Source organism: Schistocerca serialis, chromosome 10, assembly GCF_023864345.2.
Source record: "Schistocerca serialis cubense isolate TAMUIC-IGC-003099 chromosome 10, iqSchSeri2.2, whole genome shotgun sequence".
Taxonomy (NCBI): Eukaryota; Metazoa; Arthropoda; class Insecta; order Orthoptera; family Acrididae; genus Schistocerca; species Schistocerca serialis.
Window position 1 is genome coordinate 73,377,594 of NC_064647.1, and position 14,840 is coordinate 73,392,433.

The 14,840-nt window shown below is 43.8% G+C and overlaps 1 protein-coding gene across 1 annotated transcript in view; it reads right to left on the reverse strand.

Moving 5' to 3' along the window:
- Positions 1–14,381, reverse strand: part of LOC126424533 (uncharacterized) — a 221,935-nt gene extending 207,554 nt beyond the window's left edge. Inside the window, exon 1 of the mRNA XM_050087271.1 lies at positions 14,250–14,381. The gene's annotated coding sequence lies outside the window, so the exon portion shown is untranslated. The remainder of the gene's footprint in view (positions 1–14,249) is intronic.
- Positions 14,382–14,840: the final 459 nt, after the last annotated feature.

Sequence of the window (14,840 nt, forward strand, 5' to 3'; positions counted from 1 at the left end):
GTATGTGCAGCTGACGGACTTTGAGCGAGGGCGTATAGTGGGCATGCGGGAGGCCGGGTGGACGTACCGCCGAATTGCTCAACACGTGGGGCGTCAGGTCTCCACAGTACATCGATGTTGTCGCCAGTGGTCGGCGGAAGGTGCACGTGCCCGTCGACCTGGGACCGGACCGCAGCGACGCACGGATGCACGCCAAGACCGTAGGATCCTACGCAGTGCCGTAGGGGACCGCACCGCCACTTCCCAGCAAATTAGGGACACTGTTGCTCCTGGGGTATCGGCGAGGACCATTCACAACCGTCTCCATGAAGCTGGGCTACGGTCCCGCACACCGTTCGGCCGTCTTCCGCTCACGCCCCAACATCGTGCAGCCCGCCTCCAGTGGTGTCGCGACAGGCGTGAATGGAGGGACGAATGGAGACGTGTCGTCTTCAGCGATGAGAGTCGCTTCTGCCTTGGTGCCAATGATGGTCGTATGCGTGTTTGGCGCCGTGCAGGTGAGCGCCACAATCAGGACTGCATACGACCGAGGCACACAGGGCCCACACCCGGCATCATGGTGTGGGGAGCGATCTCCTACACTGGCCGTACACCACTGGTGATCGTCGAGGGGACACTGAATAGTGCACGGTACATCCAAACCGTCATCGAACCCATCGTTCTACCACTCCTAGACCGGCAAGGGAACTTGCTGTTCCAACAGGACAATGCACGTCCGCATGTATCCCGTGCCACCCAACGTGCTCTAGAAGGTGTAAGTCAACTACCCTGGCCAGCAAGATCTCCGGATCTGTCCCCCATTCAGCATGTTTGGGACTGGATGAAGCGTCGTCTCACGCGGTCTGCACGTCCAGCACGAACGCTGGTCCAACTGAGGCGCCAGGTGGAAATGGCATGGCAAGCCGTTCCACAGGACTACATCCAGCATCTCTACGATCGTCTGCATGGGAGAATAGCAGCCTGCATTGCTGCGAAAGGTGGATATACACTGTACTAGTGCCGACATTGTGCATGCTCTGTTGCCTGTGTCTATGTGCCTGTGGTTCTGTCAGTGTGATCATGTGATGTATCTGACCCCAGGAATGTGTCAATAAAGTTTCCCCTTCCTGGGATAATGAATTCACGGTGTTCTTATTTCAATTTCCAGGAGTGTATGTCTTGCATTGGAATGTTAACAGCGCTGCCTTCCACATGACTCATAGGTTGGAAACAAAAGCGATCTATCATTACAGTCTGTTTAAGTGCAGAACCGTGTAGCCTTAGGAATGCGTGTGTTTATGTTCTGTCTTACCAACACCCTCCTGGTACTGATCTCAGACACTAGAACAATACTTTAATATTGATAGCGTAGTTGATTTACATAAAATGCTTTGAACTCCGTCCGTCTGGAGCTCCAACATGCATAAAAACCGCTTGTTTCCTCTTCTTCTTAACCGACTGCTATTACATCACAACACTTTCATAACTACTACTAAACACCGATAAGGGCTGCTGACCTCCTCGACATGTGTGTATCTGGAGAAGCCATGCGCATTTGGAAGGGTGGGCAACAGCAGTTACGGACTTGGTACCCTCCATTCTCGCATGAGACGTGGAATGTAGCGGTCTACATCTGGTCAGTTCCAGATTAAATTAGTACAGTGCTGCAGGGCGGGTTGTTCAAAGACAGCGAGAGAGGATCTTGCAGTCTCTAACATTATCCTAAGAGCGCAATAATGCCCTACAGAAAGATTGTAAATTACACACTACTCACCAAGTGCTAGAAATATGTAGATCGCTGTCTGGTATACTTTCATGTATATATTCGACAATTAACAATGCATGGACATACTGCAGAGTCACCTATCTACATTCGCAATGGTACTCGCAAAGTAGAGGAGGGATGGATTATCGATGATACTGAAATTGGAATGCATGCTGCTGTGTCATTGGTCGGTGTTGAAATTATCGTAAAATTGCTAAATTGTTCACACTATCAATTGTGATGCTTATTATTACAGTAAACTGACGGTGTCTTTTCCATCCCATCCATCCACTGGTACGCTGTTGTTTACCACATAATGATTGACTGACATCGCTTGTGTGAGATGGAGAAAGAGTCTTGCTGGAGGGGCTACACCTTCTGGGGACGGCTAGCACGGAAACAGTGATCGCATACATGACTGCGATAGGAGGAACCAATGGAAATGGAACACAGAGCCATCAACCATCCTGTCACTGTGATAGATGAGTTTAAATGTAGAGACTGTCAGTCACCTTTGGACAGCAGTTTGGAAATGCTCTTCATGTTTCGATATGTTATGACTGTCTTTCATTTCAATTATCCAGTGTGTGTGTGTGTGTGTGTGTGTGTGTGTGTGCGTGTGTGTGTGTGTTTTGTCGAAGCAGCAGCAACAATATGATGTACACTGTGCGATGTCTAGTTCCCTGTGAGAGGCATCGAAATGGAATTTTGAACCTGACACAGACCTCGAAGTCATAGTGGAAAAAACAGAATGTGTGGCAGTGTACAAAGCATGTTAGAGCAGAAAAAAGCAATGTTTCAAACAACGACACAAGGTCACAGGGAGCCTCTCTTGCGAATGATAGTCTGTCGGATATGGTCCTCATCCTCCTACAGTTGACACTTTACACTGGTCCATGCAATGGATCAATACCTGAATGTTTAATGCCACATATGCATGATGCCGGTATGGATACGGTATTTGTTTTGAAATATCGGAAGAGAGAGATGCGTTAAGAATCTTACTGAGTTCTGTATCAAGTGAAGTTAGCGGAGCATTTATAGTTCTCAATTTTTCTCTGATGAATGGTAGAGAATAACAATGATAGAACGTTGGAGTCATAGACTTGAATGGACCCCGAGGGATGTGGATCTGCTTTGGACTGCAGTACCCCGGTGATGAGTCGTCCTCATTTTCCCGATAAGAAACATCACCATAACTATTCGTATTATTTTTATACTGCCTCGAGCTGCAGGAGCAGGCTTCGTTTGGTGCTGACCTTACACATCATACACAGTTGGCGGAGCTACGACAACATGTTCCTGTTTCCATCGAATGGTCAAAACACTGCCATGTGGCACTAACTCAGGCTGTTTCTACAAGGGTTGTAGAATGTGGTAGATACAGCTCTCTGACTTCTGCTCACTTCCGACTTAAACTGGAATGCTTACATGAGCAAAGCTGCAGAGATGGCAGGTGATGTGTTGGTAAATGTGCCAACACCTTGTAGATAGAGGCGGCCTAAATGCACGCTATCTAACGCAGACGGGCGTGAATTCTGGAACAGGATAAGTAGTGAATTCTAATAAGAAAAGTATGCAGCTCCTCGAATACTTAACTTTATTCTATCCTTGTGGTACATCGCTCTTGATAATACAAATAAGACTATCTTCAGATACGGTTAATGGCGCCTTGCTAGGTCGTAGCCATGGACTTAGCTGAAGGCTATTCTAACAGTCTCTCGGCAAATGAGAGAAAGGCTTCGTCAGTGTAGTCGCTAGCAAAGTCGTCGTACAACTGGGGCGAGTGCTAGTCCGTATCTCGAGACCCGCCTTGTGGTGGCGCTCGGTCTGCGATCACACAGTGGTGACACGCGGGTCCGACATGTACTAAATGGACCGCGGCCGATTTAAGCTACCACCTAGCAAGTGTGGTGTCTAGCGATGACACCACAGCAGGGCAGTCTGAGGAGCAGTTATAAGATGCATAGGGACTACTGTAACTGACAGGTTCGAAAAAGGTGACTCGTTTCGAGATATTAGAGTGCCACAAATATGATTCACTAGTGGTTGTAAGCATTAAAAGCCTTCTCCATAGGTTCCAACGCAGGTATATGATTGAATGGAAAGACTTGATTCCAAATCGCAGACAGGATTTCTACCGGAGCACTAGAGATCTGAAAAGCCTGTATACATTTCTTGCGACCTTAATGAGCACACCATCTACTGTATGTGATCACTCTCAATCAACCATCACCTATAACTCAGTGGATATATCGCACAACCTCTGACGTGGTATCGAGACAGAATGCGTTACAGATATTGGAGAAATGTCCAGTGACGGCACGAGGGTGTTGCAAATATTGGCTCCATACCATGTTCCTTAGCCGAATAACCTTCTAAATTCGGTGATTTTATTAAGAGCTCACACCATCGGCGATGTGAAACTGCACCGTTGGTCTGATAATATACACTCTGGTCTATATTCAGTGTCTCGGCATTTTTGTGGAAAAACTACTACATTTGGAGGCAATGCCATACCTCGATTTATAAGGCTTGTATAGTTTTTTGACATGGACATCGTTAGCGATACTTGAGAGCACTTTTAGAACCAAGACCGATTGTGACAGTAACATGGTCGATCGTGTTTTTAACATCTGGCGGCTTGTAAAACGATTACTCCTCTTTTTATAAGACACATTGGTACCGCTCACAACAAAAACTTATGAGACATGCCATCCTATCACTGTTTTTTGCACAGTATTGTTTCATATCTTCAGCATTCATTTGTAGGCGACGTATTACACTTAGTACTAGGGGCTGCGTGATAGATTTGGATTGAGCATCAGGCTTATGAAGTGTGTATGTTCCGTCATGTCCCAAAAAAATGGGTACCTCCTGTCGTGAGGGAACGTATGGATTTGGTGTGGAATACTGTGATAGCTGCAAAGGGAAAATTATGTCAAGTCATAAGAATGGTACAGATATTTCTATGTCCAGAGCCACAGTCGTCAGGAAGGGGTGTTTCCGATACTTCGTTCATCATCGGATGTCGTCCGATTGAGGCTGAAATCGTAATATTTAATTGTAAGTACAGTGACCAGGCACATATGTTGCCGGTTTCCTAGGACGATTCTGTCTGGGGGTGCGTTACACAGTGGCGGTGGCCTGTCGCAGAAACGATTCACGTTTCTGGCTTACAGAGGGAGCTATCTAAATGGAACAGCCTGTTGGGGTACAGGATGTAGCTGACCAAACTGCGTCGCCCTCTAGATGGATGAATAGTATGTGTTGGATAGCCTTCGTAATCACGTGTGTCCTCCATGGAAATTTGAGAAGATTCAATATGGACGTGTGTTTCTGCCTTAGCATTATTCTCTCCCATGTAAATTGTCCAGCTGACCGCTTCTGCACATTTCCCGTCATTATTTCGTTGAGAGAACATCGATTGTGGTTTTTGTTGTGTGCTTGTAGCAGGTGAAATACGGGTGGAAGACATGTTTGCTGGTTCTCTAGACATGAAAAACACCTTAGTTGACTTTGTAAATTACAAGGATAATTTGGAATCTGTTATATCATCGACATCGTTATTCGTGAGTGGAATTATCAGTTTCCTCCTTTTTTTTTCACGTAAAGGCCTTCGCAGACGAGAACGCAGAAAAGATAAGTATCTAGTTACTCATTGGTTTGTGGCACATTCCACCTCGCTACATCCCACTACAGTTTCGGATTTCTAGACAATTTCCGGTCTTTATCTTCGGACTTATACTGCGCAAGCGATACTGCTATGCGAACGATATTGCCACGTGCTTGATATCGAGAAGTATCACGGAAATGGTATGATATTCTGGCAAACCATGTGAAAACACGTATGTTCTTGTAATCACAGAGTTTGGAGCTGGGTGTAGAAAGTAACCAGGTCTGGGTCAGAAACAGTAACTCCTTTGTGCCAAGGGGAAACGAACCAGTCTTTGTGCAACAGTTCGGTCCGCTGAGGGTGCTCTGGTCATGCATTGTGCCAGCGTATGTGCGAAGTCAGATGACTTGTGACCATCAACAGTGGTGCGTGACCGCCCAACCTCACAGGAAATATCTAGTGCTGCGTGGAGTATATACGGTGCATGTGCTTATGCCATCTGTCTTTGTGGTACATGTGCGAGTGTCTGGTGGTCGATAGCTATATTCAGGATACAGAAGTAGTGATTTTATATGGCGCAGGATACGAATTGTGTGTTTACTACATCGATATGGTATGTGATGATATAGCCAGATTTGAGATTGACTTCACACTGAAATATTCAAGCTTTCCTAGACAGTAGCAGAGCAGTGTGATTGAGGAAGTCTCTTTAAATATTTAACGATATGTAGACTACTTTTGCAGGGTTTAAGTGTCAGTGCAGTATGGTAATCTGCAGAAAATAAGTTTGCTGCTGAAAGTGTCATCTGCAGAAAAAAAAATGCCGGACAGTACTCCCACACTGGCAGCAGCAGCAGTTTGGTGAGTAAATTCAGTCAGGGTCAGTCAGAATGCACTATTCATTAACAAGATGTCCTTTGTGAGGGGTGTAGGGGTCTCTACAGACTGGTTCGAACAAGATGGGGGAAAGGTATCTATAGTCCGCAGCTCGTGGTCGTGCGCTAGCGTTCTCGCTTCCCACGCCCGGGTTCCCGGGTTCGATTCCCGGCGGCGTCAGGGATTTTCTCTGCCTCGTGGTGACTGGGTGTTGTGTGATAGGTTAGTTAGGTTTAAGTAGTTCTAAGTTCTAGGGAACTGATGACCATAGATGTTAAGTCCCATAGTGCTCAGAGCCATTTGAACCATTTGAATCAAAGGTATCTATACAAAGTTCTGAGAGTAACGTGATGTCTTCTTTGTTCAAGTGTTCAAAGACTAGTTGAAGCAGGTCATCCATCTCTGGTGGGATGCTGTCCTAGATCCGCCATTGTGGCATTCGGACATCTCCAGACCAGCAGCTGTAGGACACCGAAAATTCCAGCCATTTTCCTCTCCTGTACGACAGTACCCCGAATAATTTTTGCGAATTGTTCTCATTTTCCCGTCTGTGCTTAGACAGTGCTCTCTTTCCAAACAAAAAGAATGCTTTTATGATTAATGGGGTTTCCACAAGCATGCGCAGACATGATGAAGGCTTTTAGCAGTGAGAACAGGGGTGAACATGTACCGTTTCTGAGACATATGTTGAAAGCAGGACGATACGACTACCAGGAAGCATAACATGTGACAGATGGGCTGTCCCAGTAGGTTTGCTAGGAAGAAGGCTTCCTGTGTTATTATGTAATATTTTTTGTAAACAGTTTCTGAAAGCATAATGAAAGATTTCCACAGAGCGTCCAGAGGGAGACTTTGCTTTTATTTACACAGACATGAGGCATCAGTATAACACTGACAACCTCCTAGCTGCACCTGCAGGGCCGAATCGCTAGACAAAAATCCCGCTCGGCGATTAGTTTTGCGCTGGACCTGCAGGTGTGAAGGCTACACGTCAAGTGCAGCAGCAATGGTCAACACGTGTACGTGGCGAGAGACATCTCGCATGTGGGACAGGTGTGGCGCCTTGGACCTCAGTGGGGAACAGTTTGCTGGTGTGTCGCAGTCGAATTTCTTACTGACAGTTTGAAAGTGTTTTTACATGCACTGAGAGTTTGTTCTCTGCATTATTTTCGACTGTTGCCTTATTTTCGGCTGTTGTAGAGCATTATACATGCATTTTTTTGACAATTTTACGCATAGTGAACATGTCTGTACATTGGTGTACTGCATTATTTTGGGAACATGTCTGTAGGCTGTACAATGCTTTATTTCAACATTTTACATTAGTGAACGTGTTTACAGAGCATTTTGCATTAATTATTTTGACAATTTACTAATTGTTTGCATCTCTGTACGTTACGTCAGTGTACTGCATTATTTCGGTAATTTACGAGCAGTTTGCAGGTCTGTAGGCTATGTATTGTGACCATAAGCATGTCAGGCTAAGTGTTTCATATCAGCATAGTAAATGAACCATATGAAATCCGTCCATAAATAAATTGTTCCCACTTCCTACCGAAAATCAAGTACATTCCTTGCTCTCCAGCAGCTGTACACAGACTGAGTCCTGTTCCCACAATTTCTCCCCAGACTTCCATCTTGGATTACAGCACCCTCCAGTGGCGGAATGGTGTACTAGGTCAGTTAGACTCCAGACCTCATGGTGAGCACACTGGATGGAGCTACTGCATATGACAAATTGTTTAAATGAGCACTGGATGCAAAATAAGGACTTACATCCATCCTATCCAACAGTGCAGCACAGACTGAGTCCTTTTCCCGTGAATTCCAAGGAAGAGGTGGTGGTTGGATGACATAGGATAGTGGAGGTAGCACAACTGACCTTTTTTTCCCACCAATATTTTCCCTCCATCTTCTTTGGGACATTAGGGGAGGGGGTGGTAGGTGAAGGAAGGGAGTTGTGTTAGTGGAGGTAGCACATTTGACCTATTTTCCCAGCCAAATTTTAATTTGCCAGGACGTCACTGCGACGTTCCCACATTTATCACCGCCATCTTGAATAAATTTGCCAACAGTGCAGAGTGCACTGCTGTCCTCGTTGCCCTACTACTCTCTGCTGCCTTGTGAAATCCTGAAATAATTTAACACCAAAGTTCTACCAGTCTCCAAATAACTACTCGTGTCCTAACATTAAACTGCAATAGATATGTAATTAGGTGCATACAAACAATTGTCTTACCAGTACGCTCGGTTTTCCTCTATTTTCTTGTCACAAACTTATCCATAACTAGAAACTGTCACAACAGCATACAGCACAAATGCAATAAACAACAGCACTTACATTTTAGACAGTAAAGAGTAAGTATTGAAATGATTAGCAAGACAACAACTGAGCTGAGGTAAGGGAAACAATGTACCGTTATTTGCCACGGCTCAAGTATAGCTGGACGATAGCGACAGTTGTATCAATGTATCTCCATAACTTAAATATATCAATGACGTTGTTGATTTCGATACTGCGTATCTGTTCCTCGAAATGAGACTGAAAATCAAAATATTTTTCAATGTCGCTATATCGCAACTAGGTTGTGAGTAATTTCACTTTGGTGGAAGGTAGGGTCTTTCGTTACGTCCTTGCTGCCGTGCCTCTAAAATAATTGTTTTATCTAAACGAAGTTTTTCAGTAAAACTTTTATTTTTCACGTGAACAATAAAAAGACCTCTTTTCGGATCCGCATTTGTTCTCCGCTTAGCGAACGTTAGATTTCTCTGACTGGCTAGCGATTGCTCGCTTCAGAACCTCGTTAGTTGCACTGATAAACTGAATACGACTTATTGCGAATAGAAGACGCCATACAAGTCACTGTCCATTACGTTACAATATCCAGAAATGAAACGACATCTACTACCAAACTTTTCATTCCAGCTACAAATTAAATGTGTTTACGTATCACATGACATAACCAAAGGTTGGTTTTTTTTGTTTTAATGATTAGAGCAGTCAGATTAGAAACTGCAGTTGGTTCTCATTTCCTGACCGCACAAGTACAGTAGGCCCACTATATGATTTCATACATTTCATTTGTAAAGTCAGTAATTCTGCATTGCTGCTTGTTTCCACCAGCCAACGGCGTTCATGGCGTTTCGCTATTGTTGTCGTATCCTCTCAAACTATGTATAGGCTCTTGAGATATCGCTTGTGTCATTTTTAGTGTAACAAAGGCTACTGATTAAGATGAAATATTTTTCAATCAGTTCGCACTGTGGTATTTAATTCATCAAGAAAATTTTTATCTGTCGTTTGTTCTCTAAACGTGTAATACCTACTCTTAGACAAAAGGACCATTCTGAGCGAACCCATAATAATTTCCTTAGACTTTTGTTCCGTGACTTAGTCGCGAAATGAACTGATAGCACACAGAAGCCGTCAACAAAAGAATGTCTAACACGTTTCTCTCTTTTTGTTATAGCTAAAAGGGAGAGAGAACCACTCGTTCGTTTCAGAGTAAACAGCACGCAGAGATGGCAACTTTCAAGAAAAATAATTAGTAATGTGTCAGATAGTGCAGGCGGCGTGGGTAGGAGGGAGGCGGAAGCGCGTTTGTTGTGTTCTACAAGGAATGTCGTAAATGACAACTCTGCATTTGTTATCATACTTTCGTCTTCCGAGGATTTAGAAAAATGGTTAAATTCTCATCCGTATGAAAGAATTTTGCTAGCCACGTGGTTATGGTAATCGTTTCTTCCACAATGAGCAACTGGAAAATCCTTCCTACACAGGCAACTTAAATTGGAAAGAACACGCAGGAATTGTTTCGGGGAAGCGAACGACTTCGTCTTAGAAGATGCAACGGATCTACTAAAGAGACTGCCTACACTACGCTTGTCCGCCTTATTTTGGAGTACTGCTGCGCGGTCTGGGAACCTTACGAGATAGGATTAATGGCGTACATCAAGATAGTTCAAAGAACAACAGCACGTTTCATATTACGGAGAAATAGGGAAGAGAGCGTCACGAACATGATGCAGAATCTGGGATGGACATCTTTAAAAGAAAGGCGTTTCTCGTTGCGGCGGGATCTTCTTACGTAATTTCAATCACCAACGTTCTCTCCGAACGCAAAAATATTTTGTTGACGCCTACCTACTTAGGTACAAACGATCATCATAATAGAATAAGGGAAATCAGAGCTCGCACGGAAAGTCATAGGTGTTCGTTTTTTCCGCGCACTGTTCGAGAGTGGAATAATAGAGAATCATTGTGAAGGCGGTTCGATGACCCTCTGACAGACACGTGTGATATGTAGAATATCGATGTAGATGTACAAAACATATGTCAGTTAGATTTGGTGGAGTGCAGTAAACAGGGCCATGCTTTCGAGTATTCCTCCCTACATTTCTGAACTATTCTTGGTTTCTTACCAGTGTCACTAATCCCAGTACCGTCACCACACACATCTGGTGCACCAGAAAGCGCTTCATTGTTTACTTCAAAATCTTTCGAAAATATTTCCTCGACGCACGCTTAGTATTAACTAGAAGGACATTCTATGTTAATTTGTAAGTGCGATAAACGATTGTTAATATGTTAAACCAGCGCACGTTATTCACTACACAGAGCTTCACTCCAGATTTGTCATCACAACAAAACAAACACACCTGTGCGGGAGCTCGCCAGTAACAGTCATTATGTAACCACCAAAGAGAACAACTGCGGAGGATACAGCACTACGTACTCGGTTATACGTTACGAGGAGGAAAGTTACATACCATACATGCTACTTTGTGCAATCAAAATTCTATGAGTGGCAGAAAAGGACAAGTATACCAATAGTTTATTAAGAGTTTGAAAAGAAATATCGTTGAGTATTCAAGCTGTAAAGAATGATTTTCCTTCGTGCATCCTTTTGAGCACTTTATACACTTACACTTACAAATCACCAAAAATTTAAAAAAAATCCTAAATTTTGCCATATCGTTCTTAAAGTCATAAATACTGGAGGGAATTCATAATATTTAAAGCGGTCGAAGACTTCAATTTATTGCTGGAGAAGCGCAATCAGTCTACAAGATAGATCGATTACAAATCACTCCTGCGAATCATCCTAGAATATTGCTCAACTGTGTGGAATCCGTACGAGATAGAACTAACAGGGGATATTGAACGTATACGGAGAAGGGCAGCAAGAAAGGTCATCGGTTTGTCTAATCAGTGTGAGGGTATTACAGAGATACTGAAGGAACTGAAATGGTAGATTCTTGAGGACAGACGTAAACTATTCCGATAAAATGGCTCTAAGCACCATGGGACTTTACTTCTGAGGTCATCAGTCCCCTAGAACTTAGAACTACTTAAACCTAACTAACCTAAGGACATCACACACATCCATGCCCGAGGCAGGATTTGAACCTGCCTCGGGCATGGATGTGTGTGATGTCCTTAGGTTAGTTAGGTTTAAGTAGTTTGAACCTGCGACCGTAGCGGTCGCGCGGTTCCAGACTGTAGCGCCTAGAACCGCTCGGTCACTCTGGCCGGCTATCCCGATAAATTCTTCATTTGTGTGGCCATAGTGTCTGTAGTTGCTTTATAATCCTTGAGGATATTTTTGTTCTGTCGTTTCAGCTACAAAAATGCTTCATTTTTTTTCACCAGAGGAGTTTCTAATTTTTTAAAAAATGTCGTAGGTCAAAGAAAAACTAGTGGAAAGGTTATTTTGGCAACCCTACAAAACACAAACCACAATACGTACTTGAAGTACAAAAACAAACTAAATACAGTAGTGTGCATAAAAGTGTGTTGTGAAAAACGGAAGAAATGCATAGTGCTGCGGAACAACTAAATATTAGACCAGAATTATCGGTGCCTAACGCAGAAAAGCAACGATGTGCTGCGAGACGGCATTTCCCGATGTATGTAAGAAATCAACTTATTCTTAACGACCTGTTTTTCGATCTAAAAGCAAATCAAAATGTAGAGAACTGATGATGCTTTACCTCAATAAAGCGAAACGCGACTGGTGAAAAAATAACGCTTTTTTGTTGCTGCAGCGACAGATCCCGAGAAAGTCTATTAACAAAGTTCCAAGAACCGGCTTCAATCGATTACTTTAGGTGTATACTACAACCCGCTACGTATCATTGGCACAGGGATCGTAAGAATGAGATGAATAATTACTGCAAGCACAGAGACATTCGTACAATCACTCTTCCCGTGAAGAAGAAGAAACTCTAATAACTGGTACAATGAGATGTACCCTCTGTCATGCACCTCACGTAGTTGAGCAGAGATATAGAAGTAGACGTAGACACTGGGCGTGAGGTGGTCTGAGTCTGTACAATTGATCGCGTTTAGTCAAGACTGGAAATAGAAATGAGACTGCTTTCAGCTACAAAAGTAATTTCGATGTATCAGCGACAGTTTCTATGCGACCTTCAGTGCACCGGCTACAGAGCAGGCAGCGACCAATTCTTAAACTCAGACTCTACAAATTTAAGACAAGTGGTTCCATAAATTTCAAGAATCGTAATAACTATGAATGACAACGAGAATATAACTACTTCATTGTAAAATAGTCAAGCGAGACTATAATACGGTTTTTTAGCAGAACAGTTTAGTCTAAGTATTCTGACAATTCTTTAATGCCTCCGTGTATTTAACGGACACATGCCCACACACACACGCTCAAACGCACGAACTGTCTGAAGTCAGACGCGCAGTAGCGACTGACTGTGGAAGATCCACTTCGGCACTCCAGGCACATATAGACATACACGGCGTATAGAAAATAATCATCTGATTTGCCACGTCTGTATTTCTGAAACTAATAAACATATACAATGAATTTTGTTTTTTGATGATTATGGGAATCTCAAAATTTTTTTTTTTTTATACCGTTTCTTAGGTGTTCAATATGCCTCTCTTGTAGTGCACGGCATATGTGAATGTGGTATTCGAATCATTTCCACACTGCATCGAGCATGTCTCGAGTTACAGCTTCCACACCTGCTGTTACGCGATGCCTTAGTTCGTTCATTGTTGTTGGTAACGGAGGAATGTAAATAGATTCTTTTATAAACCAGCACAAGAAATAATTACAGACAGTCAGGCCAATAATGTAAGCCGAATGATTTGGTCCAGTGCGACAGATCCATCGTTCAGTAATCCTTTCACTTAAAAATTTCCGCACTTCCAAATGATAGTGTGGCTATCTAGCGGGAACCATGTAAAACTCGCTAGTTTACTCTTTCCAACAGTAAGTTGTTCATGCACATATGTCAAATACCATAACAGTTATGATTATTTTAAATGGGATTATTCCTTGTGATACACCCAGTGCATAGTTTTCTGTGGTTTGAGAAGGTGGTTTACACGTTGGATGAGGTAAGAAATTGCCACACATGATTTCTTGTCCTGATATATGCCCACTAAAATGTTGATTTCAGAGCGACAAGTTTCTCGCTCGCTATCTCTCGGCTACACGAACACAGCCCTCGTCTGATTTCCCAAGAAGAGTTTACCACAGCTGTCCGCCACAAAAGGCCATAATGAAACGGAACATGGCTGTTTTTCAGAATCAGAAAAGTTGTCCTCGCCCCTGTATCAGAGCAAAGTCGCGTCTCTATCTCAACAGGACATTCTGCTTCGTGAGCACATCCTTGTCTGGAATGGTTCACACTTTGAAAAAAGTTCGACATCAAACACGCCCTGTTGTTTAATTTCCGCGAGTAGGATTTGCATTACAACTGAAGACCTCTGACATAAGAAGCCGAGTCTGGCGGGCAACGCACACAAAGAAGGGGGGGAGGGGCGGGGTGTCTATACAGCCACCCACACCTGGAGACACTGGAGATGGGCAGACAACCCTCACTTCCTATCTGGTTGTACCAATTCGCTAGTCGCCTTTTCCAGTAGTTAGTACATTGAAATTTCAGTTCATAATTCGTGTCTTTTAAATCTGAGCTCAGAACCGAGGAAGATGTCGAGTAACAGCCGTTCTGGCTCGGCGCTCCTACCTGCTGAGAGAGGCGACACTTCTCCGCTCCCGCGCGTCTTGATCACTGCGACGCACCGCGAACAACTGACTTCCTCAAGAGCCGCGGCCGCTGCGCTGTGGTCACGTGACTGCCGCTGTCGGTAGCCCGAGACGTCCGAAGAACGTGCGAGGCGACTGACCTTCGCTACTTCGTTTTCTCAGAAACTTCTTGCGTCACAAGGCCGAATACTGTCAGTGTCGTTCGGGCTTTTCGCATCGATTCCCTCATGAAACGGCAAGTACAAAGATTCCAATCGTGTCGACGTCAGCAGAATGGGTATTTTTCGACGGGAGTTATCGCAGTTTTTAGTGCCTTTCATTTTTAACGGCTTCAAGTACGTGGCAGTTACCTCTTCTGTGATTGAGTCATGAGGAACAGATCGCGCAGACGACTATTTGGTTACATTCTGTCGAAATTTTTGTCTCATATTTAGCGGTTTTTGCATCAAAACTTACATGCAACGTAGACAAGCCGTCAAAAATTTCTATTCGCTGTACGGTATCTTAAAATACAATGGCGCATGATGAGATATCGGCACATAAAAAAGTAACCTCTACATAGGGTTGCCAT